This window comes from Panthera tigris, chromosome D1, assembly GCF_018350195.1.
Source record: "Panthera tigris isolate Pti1 chromosome D1, P.tigris_Pti1_mat1.1, whole genome shotgun sequence".
In the NCBI taxonomy this organism is placed as follows: Eukaryota; Metazoa; Chordata; class Mammalia; order Carnivora; family Felidae; genus Panthera; species Panthera tigris.
The window spans coordinates 47,391,647-47,410,104 of NC_056669.1; the positions used below are offsets into that span (position 1 = coordinate 47,391,647).

Sequence of the window (18,458 nt, forward strand, 5' to 3'; positions counted from 1 at the left end):
TTGTCTTCTTTCAAGACCTGAGTTGCCCTGAGTGTCCTAATTTATTAGGATTTTTTTTTACCCCAGTAAGAGCCCCTAATATTTGCATTATGCTTTATAGTTTATAAATTGTTTTCATTTTTATTATCTAATGTGCTGTCAGCGCCAGTTTTGCAGGTGAATAGAACATACGAAGAAGTAGCTAATTTAATAAGTGATAACATCCTTATTTTACACATGCACAAACTGAAGCTCAGGAAGGTAAGGTGGCTGGCAAAGTCCATAAAATGACGGATAGTTATGGTTGTATACAAGTCATTCAAGTCCCAAATAGCTCTCTTTCTGTTATAAATTGGCCTTTCATTTATAGTTCACAAAGAACTTTCATGCATATTATTTCATTTACTTCAGGACAATTTGGCTGTAGTGTTTGAGAATATCTCTTAGATCTCTGTTCTACTTCCGGCTCATTGTTTACTAGATGTGTGATCTTAAAGAAGATACCTCACTTCACTGACTTCAGTTTTCTTTTTGCTAAAATAAATAATAACTTTCTTGAAAGGCCATTGTATGCATTAGAAATCTTGTGTAGAAGGCACCTAATATAGATTCTGGCTCCCAATAAATGCTCAAATCATGGCAGCTACATTTGTGATGATTAACCATTCTATGAGTGAACCATTTTATCACTAACGGTTCTTTGACTAATTTGCAAATGAGAAAACGGAGACAATGAGGAGAGTCAGAAGAAAATTCCTTAGATTTCAAACGTCTTTAATAGAAAAATAAGTGTTTGTGTATGATGATGAGCTATGGGAAGTGTGGGATCTTGACTCTGGACACCATTGCCAAGACTGGTATGAGAGGATGGGATTTAACAGTTTGGTATGAGATGAATGTATTGAACAATTTGTGCTCTGAGGTTTCTCAGTGGTCAGCTTAGTTTTCATATAAATGGGGTTGTAACAATAAAAGGACAGGAGGTGTTCTCTTTCCTTCCCTTCTGGAGGCAGCCTCACTCTGTTTACACCTTTAATAAACCTAACTCAGCCTACTATCAGATCAAGTTCTCTCTGCTCCAGGTGCCAGAACATGTGTGGAACAGCTCACAAAGGTGTTATATTTGTACTCCAAAATGAGCTGGCAATCCCTATTGTGTCACTTTTTACCATATAGAACTTTTGAGAGGGTATAATTGTGTTGACATGTATTATCTCTTTCATTTTTGTTTACCCCAGACAGCTGCAACCTGGTAGGACAAACTGAAAGCTCCTTGCAGTGTACTGAAAGAGTAACAGGCAAATACCAGTGTCATCCCTATTGGGACATTTGCTACATTGAGGTCTGCTACATGAAAAATGCCTTGGATAAAAATTCCTGGCACTTCTAGCTCGAGGTGAGAGGAGTCTTTGGCTCGCATCGCCACTCTGGGGCAATGCACTGTATTCAGCAGCTCCAGACCCCTCACGTTGGGGGAGGTTTCCCAGTGTAACTCATTCTCTGCATTCCTCCCAGCTAATAGATGTGAGCACTGGGGCAGATCATCCAAAACTCATTTATATATGGCTTTTAAAATCCTTAAATGAATTTTTCAGCAAATTGACCTTCTTAATTTAGTTTTGCCTAGATTCTTAATTTACAACTCACATTTTTCTTAATGAACAGGATATCTCTAGCCAACTCTAGGGTCAAACAAAAATTCTCAAGGTGAAGTTCTTACAAATTAACTTTAAACTAGGAACTCCTATGGAATATTAGTAATACTGATATATCTAGTGCTTACTGAATATCTTCAATATGCCAGGGAGTGAAAAAGGCCTGGTGATGCAGCAGGTAGGGATCCCTCAGACTGGTCAAGGAAGCAGACCTATAAAATTATATTTCATATAATTAGGTAACCCAGATATTTCTGAAAGCTTCTTTCCCATGGAGATGTTGTCAAACTTTGATTGAACCACAGTTCCACAGCCAGGGGGGAAAAACTCAAAAACTGTCAAAAACTTACCTCCCATTTTATGCAAGTTTCTGTAGCTTACTTTGTATTTCTTCCTGTCTCCAGTGTTCCTATGTTTCTGTATGTACACAGACACTGTTCTGTTCTCTCTCAATTAGTGCAGGTATACAACAAAGACGCCTTCCAGTTTGCCCCCTCACCGACCCATTTTATTTCCTACAATCTGAGTTAAGTAACGTCTGCTGATAAACTGGATAGTTACAGTGAGGGTGGGGTGGGGGGGAGGTTCACACATTTCAGATCGTGGGATTTTCCTACTATCTTGCTGTTTTCCTCTCCACCTCTGCCTCTTGTGCTTGTTCATTCAGGTTTCTTTTCTCCTTCCAAAGCCTTTTCTCCTTTCCCCTTCTGCATGCAATCCCTTCTCTGCTTGTGTCTCAGGAGGCAAGCCCATCAGGCCAAGCATCTACACAGGAAGTAGGCTTTTCAAAGTATCTTTTTTTTTTTTTTTCATGGCAGATCTTTTACTTTAAGAGATTTTCCTAAGGAAATAACATCCTTCCATATTGTTATAATCATAATACAACTGTGTAAATGTGATGGATAGTGATGTAAAAGTATCATGAAGCACAAGGAGGGGTATCTAACTTTGCCTGGAGGGAGTGGTAATCCTAACCAGTGAAGTTGGCCAGACAAATGTGGCTGGTAGGGGGTAGGGTAGGAAAGTAGGTTCTTCTAAGCAGAGGAACAAACATGAGCAGATGTTCAGAGATGAGAAGCAGCATGATGTATGAAGGGAATTGCAATTAATTCAGTGTTTCAGAGCATGAAGGAGTAGAGAGAATGGTAGCATTAGGCTGGAGAGGCAAGAAGGGCTGGGTCATGGAGGGCCTGAAGTCTCAGGCTAGAAAGACTGGATCTGATCACACAGAGAGAAGCCATTGACAAGCTTAAGTGTGGTAGGGACTCCACTGAGTTTTTTGTTCTGGCTCAATCACCACTGTGCCTGTGGGTGCTTGTAATTCAGAGACCTAGGGCAGGAGAAGCTTAGACTACCACCTAGTCCATTCCAAATCACATTTAAAAGGAGAGATTTCAGGTCCCAACAGTGACTTTCTTTATGCCATGCTAGTTATACCAGTCTGTCCATGCAGTGTCCAATATGCTGAGTTGCAGGCCCAGAGACTGCTGGGCAGTCTCTAATTGATCTGTAAGGATGCCCACAGCAAATGAGAACCTTCCCTTCCACCCAGCTGAGAAGTCATGAAAAACTTTCTTGGAGGGGAGTCTTGGAACAGAGAATCAAATATAAAATTCTTTAAGCTTATTTTCCTAAAAACAAAGCAATGGAGTTTTAAGTGGTATTGTTTTCATAGTAATGTTTTAGGGATCAAGAAGACTATGTCTCATAAAGGGCTATGTCTGCAGGCAAATAATACGGGAATGAGTAAAACATGGTTTCTTTTCTGTTACAGTTTTTGAAATGAGCCACAGCCTTCATTTCCAGATGATGGAAGGACAAGAAAAGTTCAGTCCCTTTCCAGTGGGAGGGGGGAGCAAAGCAGGTGGGGAGAAGCAACACTAGAATACTGAAATTCTAAGTAATATAAAAAGTTTTCTGTTAAGTTTCTGATCTAAATTAGAGAAGTTATGTTTCCTCACAAAGGTTTAAATATATGTATGATGTGTGAAGAATCCAGAAGAACTGTGTCCTCAGTGCTCAAATGAAGACATCCCTAAAAGATAAATTCTGTATGATTCTGAGACCAGCCTAGGTTCATCCATCTCCTTATCTCTGACTCCCCTGGCAGTCTCGTCAGGCATTCCCATTCATTGTGGGGTATGGCTCTGGGTGCCACAATGGACACTTTCTTCCAAGCCTTACCTCCTCTGTTTCCCCCCTTTTCCCTGTATAGCAGAAAAGAGTGGTTTGGTTCTTAGAGTAGATAAACCTGGTTTCTTTTTTACTTCTCCTTTCTAGTCAGGTAGCTTTGGGGGAGAGGTAATTATTTTTTCTAGGAAATGCAGAAAGTCTCCCATGTCTCACACATTCATCACATGCCATTCATCGTAAGGGATGGAAAGGACTAGCACAGTTCCTGGCACTAAGTACTCAAGTAACAACAGCCACTGGTAACATTACCCTCAAGTAAATTTAGCCCCAATTCCAGGACCACTGCTTGGGCCTAATTTGTGTGTAACTGTGTTTAATTTTGTACGTGAATTAAGCTTAAAATAAGTGAATGAAGCATCTGGGATCCTGTTTCTCATGTATATATTCCCTCTGTATACCTGTATGCAGTGGGTCTGGAGGCCTTTTAAGGGTAAACAGTCTTACTATTAAATATCAAAGATGAAATTAATATAACTTATTAGATAACTGCCCTCAAAAGGCCAATAATACAGGGGAGAACTCTAGCTCAGTTTGGTATCAGTCTTGTAGTCTGAGGCAGGAAGTGGTAACAACAGCACAGAAGCCAATGAAACCACCAAATAAATGGCATTATATCGAACTTCAGTTTGCTGACTGCATTCAGATTAGCACCTCTCAGTCTCCTTAACCCCTTGTTGTAATTCTCCAGCACTGTGGACGGCGAAAATTTCACTCAGTCTCTAGAATAAGCCCAGAGGAAAACTCCCCTTTATGCCTCCAAATCATAAATGTTATCTGTTCTCAAAGAGTTTCACATCTCCAACAGGAAGGAGTTGCTGATACAGTCTAAAAGAGAACCGCCCAGGGGCTGTGGCATTTAAAAGTCAATGCTAAATGATGTCGTTTTAAAGAAAGATTTAGAGTATGTTGCCAACATTTATATTTCATATTGCTTTGTGGCACTGCTTTCAGTTCCCTCTCACTTAGGTCTCTCTGTGCAGTAAAGATTCCTAGGTTGCTATGGAAAATATGCACTTAAGCTTGACTGCTATGGTAACTAGTCACATATGGTGGAGAGGCATAATATGGCACAGGATTTGCATAACTAATTTGAGCATGTTAGTGAACAGCACAATCTGTGCATAAGAGGCTAAGCAATGTGAGGCTTTTTTTTTTTAATTTTATTGTGCACACAAAAGCATTAGGTACTAGTGTCTGTTTTTATGTTTTGAGTCCTCTCTGATTTCAGGTATCAGTCCACACAGCATGCTATTGTCAGGGTATAGCATTGTGTGTTGATGAGCTTATAAAGTTGAATTGGTCTCATTGTTTTGTAGTTACATTTCATTTATCTGGAGTCTCAAGTCTTAAGCCCCCTTTTCACATTTTAAGGATTTAATTAAACTTCTATTAGTTTCTCACTATTTTACTTAATTCAACTCAATTTAATATTTATTTGAAGTGCTGCTGTTGGCCTGGATAGTACTGTTTCTGTCTTGAATGCCTGCAGTGTTTTTGTCGGTATCTTAACCTAGAATAGTGAAGAATGCATGCTAGGTAAGGAATAACTGGAAGTATAGAGAGACTTAGTTGTGGTGTTGTGTTCTCTAGGAGACTTGATTTGAAACCCTTGTCCCTGGCCAGATACTCCATTCAAAGCTTGTTTATAGAATGTCTACATTTTGCTTTAAAATTGACAGTTTAAAAAAAATACCTCTCCTGTTAGATTCTGAGATCCTTAAAGGGAGGAATCTGTGTCTGATTCAAATGTGTCTCGCCATGGCCTGGCACAGTTCTTATCAGAGAGTAGGCTTGCCGTATATATTTTTGAATGAATAACTGAATGGGATGATGGATAAATGAGTGAATCAATGATAGGCATATCAGTCATGTATATCTACCTTTAATCGTTTAGGGGAGAATGTTACTCAGAATATCTCATATTTCTCTCTCTCTTTCTTTTGTTTATAACCTCCATCTTCCTCTTAAATGATAGGAGATTAAGTAAGTTGCCTTCCTGTCTCTGTCTTTAGTATCCTCATCCTAATGTTGTTTTTTCCATATTCTTTTACCTCATGGGGGAAAAAAAAAGATTGACTGAATCAAATGATACTCAATTCCTTTAGCACCCTGTGTCCAAAGGTCTGTGTTACTAAATGAAGGCAGGAACCACCTGCACAAGGAAGGCCCTTACCACACTTTTCCCACCTCCCTCACTGTACACAGCATGGTTAGGGAAAGCCAACAGCTGCACTGGGGGACCATGCCCTAACTCCTCTCTTTTCCATCGTCTCATACACATACATACCAGCTCCTGGTTGAATCAGCTTTAGGAGAGAGGTGTGGGGAGTGAGGTAGATGTTGGAGAAGGGCAGACAAGGAGTTCCCTTTTTAATGGTTACTTTAATAAATAAAGCCTATTTTGAGAAGTACCTGGGTGGTTCAGTCAGTTAAGCATCTGACTCAGTTTCAACTCAGGTCATGATCTCACACTTCTTGGGATTGAGCTCAGCGTCTGGCTCCAAGCGCAAGGGGATTCTCTTTCCCTCTCTCTATCTCTGCCCCTCCCCTGCTTGCACACATGTGCTCTATAAATAAATAAATAAATAAAACTATCTTGAGATCATTGTAGGTTCACGTGCATTTGTAAAAACCAATATAGAGAGATCACGTGTACCCTTTACCAGTTTCCCCCAAGGGTTATGTTTTGTAAAACTATAGTGCAGTGTCAAACCAAATTACTGACACTGATACAGTTAGGACACAATACTTTGATCACAACAGAGATTCTGAATGTTGTTTTTTCATAGCCACATTCACTTCCACCCCCAATCCCTTCATAACTTTTGGCAACCACTAATATGTTCTCCATTTCTATAATTTTGTCACTGAAAAAATATCATGAAATTATAAATTTATTTGGGGATTTTTTCCTCTCAGCATAGTACTTCGGAGTTTTATCCAAGTTGTTGTGTGTGTGTGAATCAATAGGTCTTTTTAAATTCTGAATAGTATTTTATGGTATGGACATACTGCCGTTTGTTAACTCAAAGGGTATCTTGGTCGTTACATTTTAGGTTATTACAAATAAAGTCATTTGAACTTAAGTTTTCATTTCTCTAGAAAAAAACGTCTAGAACAACTGCTAGTTTGTAGGGTAGTTGCATGTTTACTTTGTTGAGAGACTTCCAAGCTGCTTGAGTTGTAACATTTGACATTCCCACCAGCCATGTGAGTGATTGGGTTTCTCCACATCTTAAATCAGTTTTTGATGCTGTCCCTCCTTCTTACTTTAACCATTTTGTGTGCTGTAATACCTCCTTGTGGTTTTGATTTGTGTTTCCTTGATGCTTAATGATAATGAATATCTGCCATGTACCTATTTTACAATCTGTATATACTCTTTGGTGAAGTACTTATCTTCTGATTGGATTTTATTTATTGTTGAATTTTGAGAGTTCTTTACGTATCCTAGATACTAATCCTTTGTTGCTTTTATGCTTTGCAAAAATTTCCTCTCACTGGGTAGCTTGTCTTTTCATTATCTTAATATGGTCTTTGCAGACCATATGGTTTTAATTTTAGGGAGATCCCATTTATCATTTTTTTTTAATGAATATGCTTTGTGTGTTCAAGTCCAAGAACTCTTTGCCTAACAATAGATCCTAAAGGTTTACTTTTTTTTTTTCTAAAAGCCTTACAGTTTTAACTTTTACATTTAAGTTCCTGATCCACTTTTTGTATAATGAGATTTAGATGAAAGTTCATTTTTTGCCTATGGATATTCAATTGTTCCAGCATCATTTGTTGAAAGGGCTATCTTTTCTCTACGAATTTTATTGGTACCTTTGTCAGAAATCATTTGGGCATGTCCTACCTGTTCCATTGATCTATGTATCTATTCTTTGAATTCTACATAGTTTGAATTACTATAGTTATATATTGTCTTGAAATCAGTTAGAATGATTTTTCTCACTTTATTATTTTCCAAAACTGTTCAAATTAGTCTAGTTCTTTTGTCTTTCCATATCAATTTTAGAATTATCTTGTTGATAGCTACCAGAATTCTTGCTGGGAATTTCATAGGAATTGTGTTAACATGCATATAAATTTGGAGAGAATAGTTTAATTTTGAATTTTACAATTCATGAACATAGCCTATTTATTTAGGACTTCTTTGATTTCTTTTATTAATGTTTTGTAGTTTTGGGCTACAAGTTCTGTATATGTATTACTAGATTTTCACCTAAGTATTCCTCTTTTTGTGTCCAATTGTAAATAGTATTATAATTATTAGTTTTAGTGTCCCCGTGTTCATTGCTAATATGTGTTGCTGAATTTTATTTGCTAATATTTTTAAAGGACTTTTTTCTGTCTGTATTCATGATGGATATTGATCTGTACTTTTACTTTTGTATTGTTAGTCTGAGGTATTTAAACACTATTAGAAATGGATTGGGAAGTGTTCCTTCCTCTTTGGTTTTCCATAAAAATTGGATATTGGCATTAATTTTACTTTTTAAAAATCTGGGACAATTCTCCAATGAAACAATCTGGATCTGGAGATTTCATTTTGGGAAATTTTTTAAATTACAAATTTAATTCCTTTGGAGGTTACAATGCTCATCAAATTACCTATTTCATATTGTGTCGGTTGTGGCAGTTTGTGTTTTTCAAAGAATCCATTTCTCCTAAGCTTTTAAATGTATGTGTTTAAAGCTGTTTTAGTATTGATTTATTGTCCTTTTAATGTCTGTAAGTTCTGTAACGATAACTCCTATTTCATTTCTGATACTGATAATTTATACCTTTTTTTTCTTTTTTTCTTTGTTTTTCTTGCTAGATATTTGTTAATTTTGTTATCTTTTCAAGCAACCTGCTCTTTGTTTCATTGATTTCATCTATTGATTTTCTGTTTTGAATTTAACTGATTTCTGTTCTTGATTTCCTTCCTTCTGCTAGCTTTGATGTCATCCTTTTACCAGTTTGAGTAAACTAAAAACCTAGCCCCATTTATATCCCTTTATTCCCCTTGTTTATAATATAATTTTAATAATATAATTATAATCATGATTTTCTTAAACGTTTTCTGCATTCACTTAGAAGCACATCAGATGTATTAAAATTCTTGTTTCCATTGTCAAACATAATTTAGAAAACTTAACCCGGAAAGTCTGTATTTATCCTTTTTACCCGCCCCCCCCCCTGCTTTTTTTAGTAACCATGTTATTTCTTCCTTTTGTTATCACTTATCATTTCTGTTTAAAGAACTTTCTTTAGATTTTGGTTGGTTGGGGGGGGGGGGAGGTAAGTGTGCCGGTGACAAGTTTTCTTAGTTTTCTTTTATCCGAAAATGTCTTGATTTTGCCCTTAGTTTCTGACGATTTTTTATGGGTACAGTATTCTGAATTGACAGTTCTTTTCTTTCAGAGCTTGAAAAATGCTGTGTTGCTCCCTTATGGCCTCCAGAAAGATTTCTGATGAGAAATCCACTGTCATCCAAATAGATTTTCCCTGTAGGTAAAATGTCATTTCATTTTTGCTGCTTTTACATTTTTATTTATGTATTTTTTTTTGCCTTTAGTTTTCATAAGATTGACTATGATGTGTCTTGGTATAGATTTCTTTGAGTTTATTCTGTTTGGGGTTTGCTTAGCATCTTGAATCTATAGAGGTGTGTGTGTGTGTGTGTGCACGCACACACACACACACACACACACACACACACACACACATTTATGCAACTTCTCCAAATTTGGGAATTTTTCAGCCATTATTCCTTTGAGTGTTTTTCTAGACCTACCATCTTTCTTCTTTCATTCTGGGACTCTGATTACACAACTCTTAAATAGATTGTTCTCTTCCTACAGTGTGAGGCTCTTTTCCATTTTTGGAGGGAAGCAGTAATTTATTCTCGTGATTTATATTGTTTTATCTTTCTGATCACTGATTTTTCCCTCCATCCCTTCCATTCTCTTATTGAGGTAGGAGAAAGGGGGGAGCAAGTACCATTTAATTACTGCTAAGCAGGTACAGAAATCTATGTTTCCCATCCAGCCTCTGTTGACACTAAGGAGGAGAGGCAAGGCTTCTCATGATTGCTGAGCAGAACTGGGAGTTCAAGCTTTCCACTAGGCTTCCACTGATACCTCCCTTCTGCTACTTCTCTCTACATGGTTCCTACAGACACCATGGTGGATGGAGGTGGGAAGGTACTGTCTTACTAGTGTTGAATGATAGTGGTGAAATTTTGACCCTCTAGCAGTCCTTCTCTGACACTACCTCCCTGGGGAGAAGAAGGGGTGCCTCGGTACAGCCAGGTGGGAGTGGAGGTCCAGGCTCTTCACATGGTCTCTATTGACACAGCTCTTGATGCGGATAGCTTTACTAAGTACCAGATCCCAGGCCATCTCTGACACTATCCCAGAAGGAATGTTGGGGAACCTCATTACTGGCCAACAATGGTGGAAATCTAGGCTCCCCACTTGGCCTTTTTTGTGTGGGTGGGATTAGGGCCATAGTTTTTTGTGTTGTATTTGGTAGGAGGAGAGATCTTACAATCTCAAAGTTTTCTGTCTTTCTAGGCCTTCATGGCCTTTTGACTTGAGAGGAAAGGCATTTGTTAGAGCTTTTTGTGTCTCTGCCTATTGGCGTCTTTGGTTTTCTGGCTTTTTTAGCTCTAACTCTAGAATAGATGAAACAAAGAAACAAACAAAAAAAGTGCAAGGAACTCAGCACCATGTTACTTCTCTAGTCTCTAGGTCTGTAGATGGTGAGCTTGCTTTTCTCCACCTTATAGAGTCTTATGTTCTCTGTACAATGCCCAGGGTTTCTAGTTGTACTCAGTAGAAAGAATTGGAAAAAGCACTCCCACTTCATCTTTCCAGAAGTAGAAGTATGTAGGCTTCCCTTTTATTATTTGTTTAGCACTTGGCATTTGTCATGTGGCATTTTTCCTAAAATCTGGGACATTATTGCCACTACTATTTGAGAGATATCATTCCAAGCTACACAATCTGTCTGGCAGTGTCACTGCAAACATAAAGTTGGCAGTAGTCACAAGCTGAATACAAAGACTGGAGTCTTGTTTTAAGCATAAGCATGTATGACCAGGACACAATCATCGGGAAATAACTGTCATCACCATAATATTTACCATGTATGCACCGTTTTACCATCATTCCTAGTAGTAGCAATAATGAAAACAGCAATAATAATTGCCACCCTGTTTGGGGTATCTGTTTCAAAGTGGTTTGAATACACCATGAAATCAAATTCACACGTCAACTACTTTTATGTACATGCTTTTTTTCTGTGTGTGAGCTTATTTAGTATTTACTAACAGACTCTAGGTATTACTAGGCATAAAGGAGAACAAGATAGCCTAGGTCCTTGCTATCATGAGGGAACAAATAATATATAAGCAAAGACGTGTACAAGCAAATATTCAGGCAGAACATGCCTTAAGGACCATAAAACCTGGAAAAGTGGCAGACAGTTCCTGGGGTGGTGGGCAAGACTGGCATAGCACAGGTGCTCTGTGAGAGCAGTGGCACTCCAACAAACTTCAGTGCCTTTCATGCTAATTATTTTATTTTATTTAAAATTTGTAATGCTTATTTATTTTTGAGAGAGAGAGAACAAATGAGAATGAGCAGGGGAGGGGAAGAGAGAGAGTGAGATATAGAATCTGAGGCAACCTCCAGCCTCCAGCTGTATGCACAGAGCCTGATGTGGGGCTTGAACCCATTAACCGTGAGATCATGACCTGAGCTGAAGTCAGATGCTAAACCCACTGAGGACCCAGGCACCTCAATGCTCACTGATAATTTTAACTTTAAAGGCTAAAACCATACACATATCCTCAGAAAGGCAAGCTTGTTGCTTTCTGTTGGAATCATGCTTTCATAGATTAGTGGTAGAGTATAAAGTACAAAATGTTTAGAACCCTGATTTTCTATCACTCTCCACTCATGTGCTCTTGGGCAGAGTTGTGCTGGTCAGAAACAATGCACCTGTTTTGCAGAGGCCTCCTAATCAAAACTGAAATAAGCACACGGTTTGCGACATTAGAGAACCTAGTTTTCTAGTGCTTTCATCTTTCTATACATGGTCTCCCTATGTTGTAAAGAAGAAAACATAAAAGCTTCCTATAAAAAGAAACAAAATAGCTTCTTGAGGGGTAAACCTTGTTGGAATGTTGTTGAATTTAATAGAGAATGTACACTCATCTTCACAGCGTTTCGTTACTGTCAAAAAATGAGGGAAGTGGGGGCGCCTGGGTGGCTCAGCCAGTTGGGCTTCTGACTTCGGCTCAGGTCATGATCTTATGGTTCATGAGTTTGAGCTCGAAGTTGGGCTCACTGCTGTCAGCCTCTCAGAACAGAGCTCACTTCAGATCTTCTTTCCCCCTCTCTCTGCCTGTCCCTGGCTTGTGCTCTCACCAAAATAAATAAATACTAAAATATATATATATAAGGTAAGAGCTAGCTGTTGTTGTTTGAGCATCTGTTATGTGATGTGCACTGCATTATGCATCTGTGTATATTTCATTGAATCTTTAGATTTAATTTTATCTGGCAGGAGTTTGTTCAATTCTCTATTATAAATGAGGAAAACAAAACACTCAAGAGAGTAAGCAGCTTTTGTCTGTTGGCATCCCCCCAACCCAGTAGAAATATCTGCTCGCTCTGTCCTTTTCAGTGCCTTAGGGGCTGGACACTGTTGTCTGGTCCATCGAGGGCTTCCTTGCTGGCTTGTTTCTAATTGGGTTTGGGCAAAAAGTGGACCCTGCAAGAGATCAGAAGGCCAGAAAGGAAAAAGACTAGCGTATTCATTTCCTGCTGTTGCATGGTGGCATTTGTTCACAAGTGATTGTAGCTCCTGCCAGGCAGCAAACACTTCTGTGAGGGCTCCAGCTCTCACCAGATTCTGGTTCTCTATTTTTCTCCCTTGCCTTAAGCACTAGAGATAGTAAAGACATCTTGCCCTCATGAGTCCTGAATGCCTCATATTCCTTGTTGGTTCCCTTAACCCTGCCCATACCTTCCTTGGCTAAATTGCTTTCAGAAGCCCATCTGAATTGCTTTTTATTTCCTTTGACCCTATACACTGTTAGGCAATTAAGTTGCACAGTTAGTACACGGTAAACCTGGGAAACCTGGGATTCTACAGATTCAGACTTTGGTCTGCCTGATTGAAAAACTTACGCTTTCCCACGAAAATTAAGCTATTGTTAGTAACTAATATTAAATTGTACCTAAGTTATGAAACGTTAATAATGACTTCAAAATAAATAAGTCGTGGAGATGAAAAGTATGGCATAGGTAGTGTAGTCAGGAATGTTGAAATAGCATTGTATGGTGACAGATCATGACTACATTTATTGTGGTGAGCACTGAATACTGTGTAGCATTATCAATTGTTGTGTTGTACACCTGAAACTAGTATAGTATTGCACATCAACAACAACAAAAAGAGTTAATGAATTACCTGCAATGACTAACATAAACTCGAGAAGTAATTGTTAATACTGGTCAATTCTTTAGAAGAAATGTGCCCACTACAAGTGCAGAAGCAGAAAACCTGCATATGCAGAAGTAATGAACTATTCTGGGAAGTTCTTCTGGTGTGTTCGCATTACCAAATTTTTCCCAGTTAGAAACCTTTCTGATTATTATGTGTATTCTGATTATTATGGTTTTCCTTTAAACAATATGGGGGGGGGGCGCCTGGGTGGCTCAGTTGGTTAAGTGTCTGGGTCTTGATTTTCACTCAGGTGATGATATTGTGGTTGTGAGATCAAGCCGCACGTCGGGCTTTCTGCTAAGCATGGAGTCTGCTTAAGATTTTCTGTCGCAACTCATTCTCTCTCTCTCTCTCTCTCTCTCAACCCTGCTTCTCTAAAATAAAAGATAAAAAAACACCAATATAGCACCTGCAATCACTACAATGTAATTGAAAAGGTTTGGCCATTTAGGACTTGACGTATTTGATGATTATGTCCTATGATGATCGCAATAGCTCTTTTCACTGTGGATATAATTTAAGATAATTGACCTTGGCTCCCATGATTTGCTTTCAGCTTGGGGACAGAGCTCCCACCATGGTCAATTATCTCACAGTAATTCCAACAATAAAAGTCACTATTGTATAATAATTTCCTAATCACCTTCTTGCACTGGAGAGTATAACATGGCATATACTAATAGGACTGCTTCTAGTGAAATTGCTGCCCCACCACAGGTAAGTCACATAGAATCTAAAGTATCTTCTGAGACTGAACAATTTTGACACATTAATATTGTGAAGATGATTTCACATTGGAGACAATTTGATGAATTATGACTTCACTCCTATCCCTGGGCCTCATGCTTAGTGCAGATTAGACAAACTGCTTTGTTTTGGCCAGTAAAATTCAGCTCTCTGCTACTCCCAAGCTTGCTCATCTGAGCTGCTCAAAATTCCAGCAAAGCACATATTAAGAACACGACACCCCCGTGTGGTGGCAACAATATTCTTGCGAAGTCATGTATCATCAATAGGGATTTTCCCATTATTTCTAAAAGTTTTGTAATTTTTCCAACTATGGCATTTTTATACCTTACTAAAGTTAGAATTTTTTTAAGTTACTGAAAATAACCTTAAAATATATTCTGTGTATAAAATTGTTAAAATCTGTTTGTAAAATGTAACTTTGTTTCTTGGCCCCTTATAGTCATACCAGTTAGAGAAAAGACTGAACCCATAAATTAGAAAAACATCAAGTATCAAAACTATTTTTTGGGACCTATTATAATCTATTAGACCTTGTCAGAGACGTGCAGTGTTGGCCTAAGAGTCAAAAGAGATGGTTTCCAGATCTAGACCCTTCACTTGCCAGCTCTGTGGCCTGGAACATCATTCCTAACCCAGCATTTTTATGTTCAAAATGAGGGTGTGATTGCTGTTTCCTTTGCCATTTTAAAAAGGGTCAAATGTAGACTAATCCTTTATTAAATTATGCTTTCAACCTTCTCTAATTATAACATGTAAATTCTAGCTGGACAGCCTTAAATTGTAGAACTAGCTAATTTAAAATGTCAGAGGCTCAGAACACTGCATTTTGAAATGGTAACTTTAAAATATTTTCTCATGTATGCTGTGTATTTTTAAACTACACCTATAAAACTATTTACACTGAATATATGTAAACATGGGGAAGAGAGTTTGTTCAAGTGGCTGTGTTTCTCTTCTGTAGCTAAATGACTGTAACTCTTTCATGTTGCTATGGAGTGGTTCTTAGGCTCTCATTCAACTTTGTATGTACAACTTTGTAAAATCTCAGTGTGCCCTACACATGGGATAAGACCTATTTCTCTGGTGACAGTAACACATTTACCTCATCAGACTGGGTGGTGTGGTACTGACTGGCTATCTATTTGATGACTGGTTTATCCTATAGAGACATGTTAAAAATCAGACAAAATGTGTAAAAAACCTTTCTATAAAGCACAGTGTAAATGGCGAGCATTATTGTTATCCTATGTTCACCTAGACACTGATTCTGGGATATTATTTATCAATGTTACTGTTTTGAAATTTAAAAAGAGAGAGAGAGAGAGAGAGAGAAATAGAGCCAAAGTTAGAAAACAGGTGGGTGCAAATAGGACAGAGAAGCCAGGGCAGGAAAAAAACTATCACTTGAATGTTTCCTGGAAACCTTTGGGTTTAACACTTCGTGGTAAAGTTTGGTGAAATTGAGAAGAGAGAAATATATGAAGAAGAAAAAGTTTAAGAAATATCTTTCCTCTGGATCTGAAATACTGATAGGAGACTGAAAATAAAGGCCTGTTGTAAAATGCTTAGTCAACCATTGCCTTTGATGTTCAACAGATTTTGAAGAATGGTAAATGACACTTAAGGGAGGCTTTGAGAGCTTTGTGTATCTTTTGGGGGGAGAAAGATCATGACAGCCACCATAATAAGAAAGCCTGGGGATTGGGTTAAACCTGAGGCTGGATATTTCTTAGCAGTCTTGTTACAAACTCCAAGAAAAGCCTGAGAGTGTCAGAAGAAGCCTGTCCAACAATCATCATGAAAAGATTGCAGTTTCTAGACTCCACCCTCCAGGAGAAGTGAAAAACAAGGGCATAGAGAATTGATTTGAAGGTGTTGTGCTGAGATTATTTTTCTTTCATGTGTCTTTCTTTGTTTCACTCTCCATCACTTGGGTGCTTCTGTACAGTAGCCATAGGGTCATGTTATTAAGCCAATCTGATTGCACCATCTTCATTTCTTCTCTCAATGAGCAAAAATGGAGCTGCTATGAGTTACTCTGATGTCTTCCAGTAGCAAGACTAGGAAAGGATCTCTATGGAAGGAAACACAGGTGGCTCAATCTCAGAAGTTTGATACATTCATTCATTCCCCCATTTTATTGTGGGATGACCATGTCTCTGGGACTCGACTCGCTGAGAGGAAAGCAGAAATTTTGGTAATAACAATGATAACTTTCTCCTCATGGAACTCCCACAGAAGTAGGGAAGATAGTCAAATAATCAAATTACAGCTTTATTATTTAATATATAACACACACTTACAAATTTATATAGTGAATATACATATACAGCAGAGGGAGAGATTTTATATGGGCGATAAAACATAACTGTATAATGACAAATTAATATAAGTCATATAAATGAAAGAGAAAATGTATTAGAGTATGTGAGAATGTTTTTGGAGAGCAACCCAGGGTCATATGCATGTATGGAATGATTCTAGTTAGTATTATTAGGTCACAGTGACAGAGACCTTTCTGAAAGTGGTACACAGCTTACATATTACATACATTTATTAAGAATATACCTTTTGACCACTTATTTTCTGGGTAATGTGGTGGAAGCTGACCATAGATTATCAGTCAGATGGGATGGTGTGTGTTCTCTGAATCTCTCTCAGTAGAGGAAGTGAGAAGTATCCTAGGTAAAGATGCCACTTATTTGATTTGTGGCCTTTTTAAGTGTTAATCTTCTCCCAAATGGCCACCTCATCTGTGTGACTTGGAGGTTGGGATGTTAGTGTCTTGTGTCTTGGAGGCAGTTTCTCCCTTTTTTATATTCCCACAGAACTTTGCACCTCTACTTGTTTACTGGATATTCTGTAATATATCTCCCCTTAGCAAGAAGCCCTCAAATATTTATGAATGTCCTTTGATGTAGAAAGAGTTAAAATAGGAATTGGGGAAAGAAAAATAAATGATCATGATTCTTTTACTCAGGAGGCTTAGAGTATTACAGAGGAAACATACATATAGGTGCATAATTGCCACACTAAGTGGGATGATAGAGGTATGTATTAGGTAAAGAGATAGAACAGAGGGAATGATACATGGCAAAGAGAAATAGAAAAGAATTTAGAAAAACTTTGTAGTGGAGCTATGGAAGTTTAGAAGGAAGAATTGTTGAGAGAAATAAAGGCCTTCTATGCAGAAGGAACGGCATGCACAGTGGTACAGAGGTAGGGAACAAGTAACTGGCTTTGGCCAGAGCAGGGCACAAGTAAAAAAACAAACAAGCAAACAAAAACACAAAACAAAGCAAAACAAAAAAAATCAAATCATGGGAATCTGCAGCACCCCACAAAAGAGACTAAGTAGAGGGAAAGAGAAGAATGGGGGCTAATGCAGAAGCAATGGGAAGTGAAAGAATCCCACCCTAGGGAGACTCTCCAGAGAGGCTTGTAGAGAATCAATCTAGGAAGGGGGCATGGCTTTGCTCCTATGGTACTGGTGCAAGTGAGTGTGGGTCACATTTAAGGCAGCCTCCTGGCACCCAGCGGGGGGAAAAAAAATAATTGTTTCTCCTGTGTTGTTAATTCTTAAGTCTCATTAGAGAGTACCCCAGGGCTCAGCCACTTTGATTAGATTGGTTTGGGTTCCTAGTTAAGAGATCTGAATTTTTTTAAACCTCTCTGTCCCACCAAAGCTATTACTCTTCAAAAGCCAAAGAAGCACCAACACTTACTTCAGAGAATTTTCCAAGCTCCCTGAGCCCTAATTAAGGGAAGGTCTGAACAAAGAGGGGAGCTTTGCCTACATTTCTGAACATAGGGAAGTGGTGTCCCAGAGAGATTTATAATGCCAGTTAACTCTGTGGCTGCAGTTCTTTTGAGGATTTTCTATGACTCTTTACTTTTGCTGCTGAAATGGAAATATTTGGTTAATACAGCCCAGGTCCAAGGGAGGAATGCTTCAGAGGTAATTGTCTCTGGCTCAGTAGATCTTCATTTGGATCCCACATGAAGAGTGCCTGACATTAGAGTTGATGTTTTATTTGGCAAGATAATGTTTATGTGATTGGAAGGAAGGAATAACAGAGTAAAGGGAGTTCAGTGTTCTACTTTAGAAGTTTGTGATTAATCCAGCAATTTTCCTATACTTTATAGTGGACCTTTCTCACTGTATTTAATCAGTAACTTACGGAATGTTCTAGTATGGAGTTAGGAATTTTCTGGCTTTTATTTTTCACTTCTGCATATAAAAAATTCAAATGGTGAGCCCCATATATGTGCAATTAGTATGTGGTATTTCAGTATTTGCTATGTGATTGAATAAACCAAATACCACTTTTTTTTGAATACTCAGTATAAGGATGTTTGTATTAATCTCATTTT

The 18,458-nt window shown here is 38.2% G+C and overlaps 1 long non-coding RNA gene across 4 annotated transcripts in view; it reads left to right on the plus strand.

Moving 5' to 3' along the window:
• LOC122231455 overlaps window positions 1-18,458 on the plus strand; it is a 125,350-nt gene that overhangs the window by 97,240 nt on the left and 9,652 nt on the right. For 3 of the 4 annotated variants that reach the window (XR_006208706.1, XR_006208709.1, XR_006208708.1), the window contains exons 2-3: window positions 3,409-3,498; window positions 9,237-9,322. This is a non-coding gene — a long non-coding RNA (uncharacterized LOC122231455). Of the gene's footprint in view, window positions 1-1,223; window positions 1,376-3,408; window positions 3,499-9,236; window positions 9,323-18,458 lie in introns of those variants that run through there. The other variant, XR_006208707.1, reaches the window with a different exon arrangement.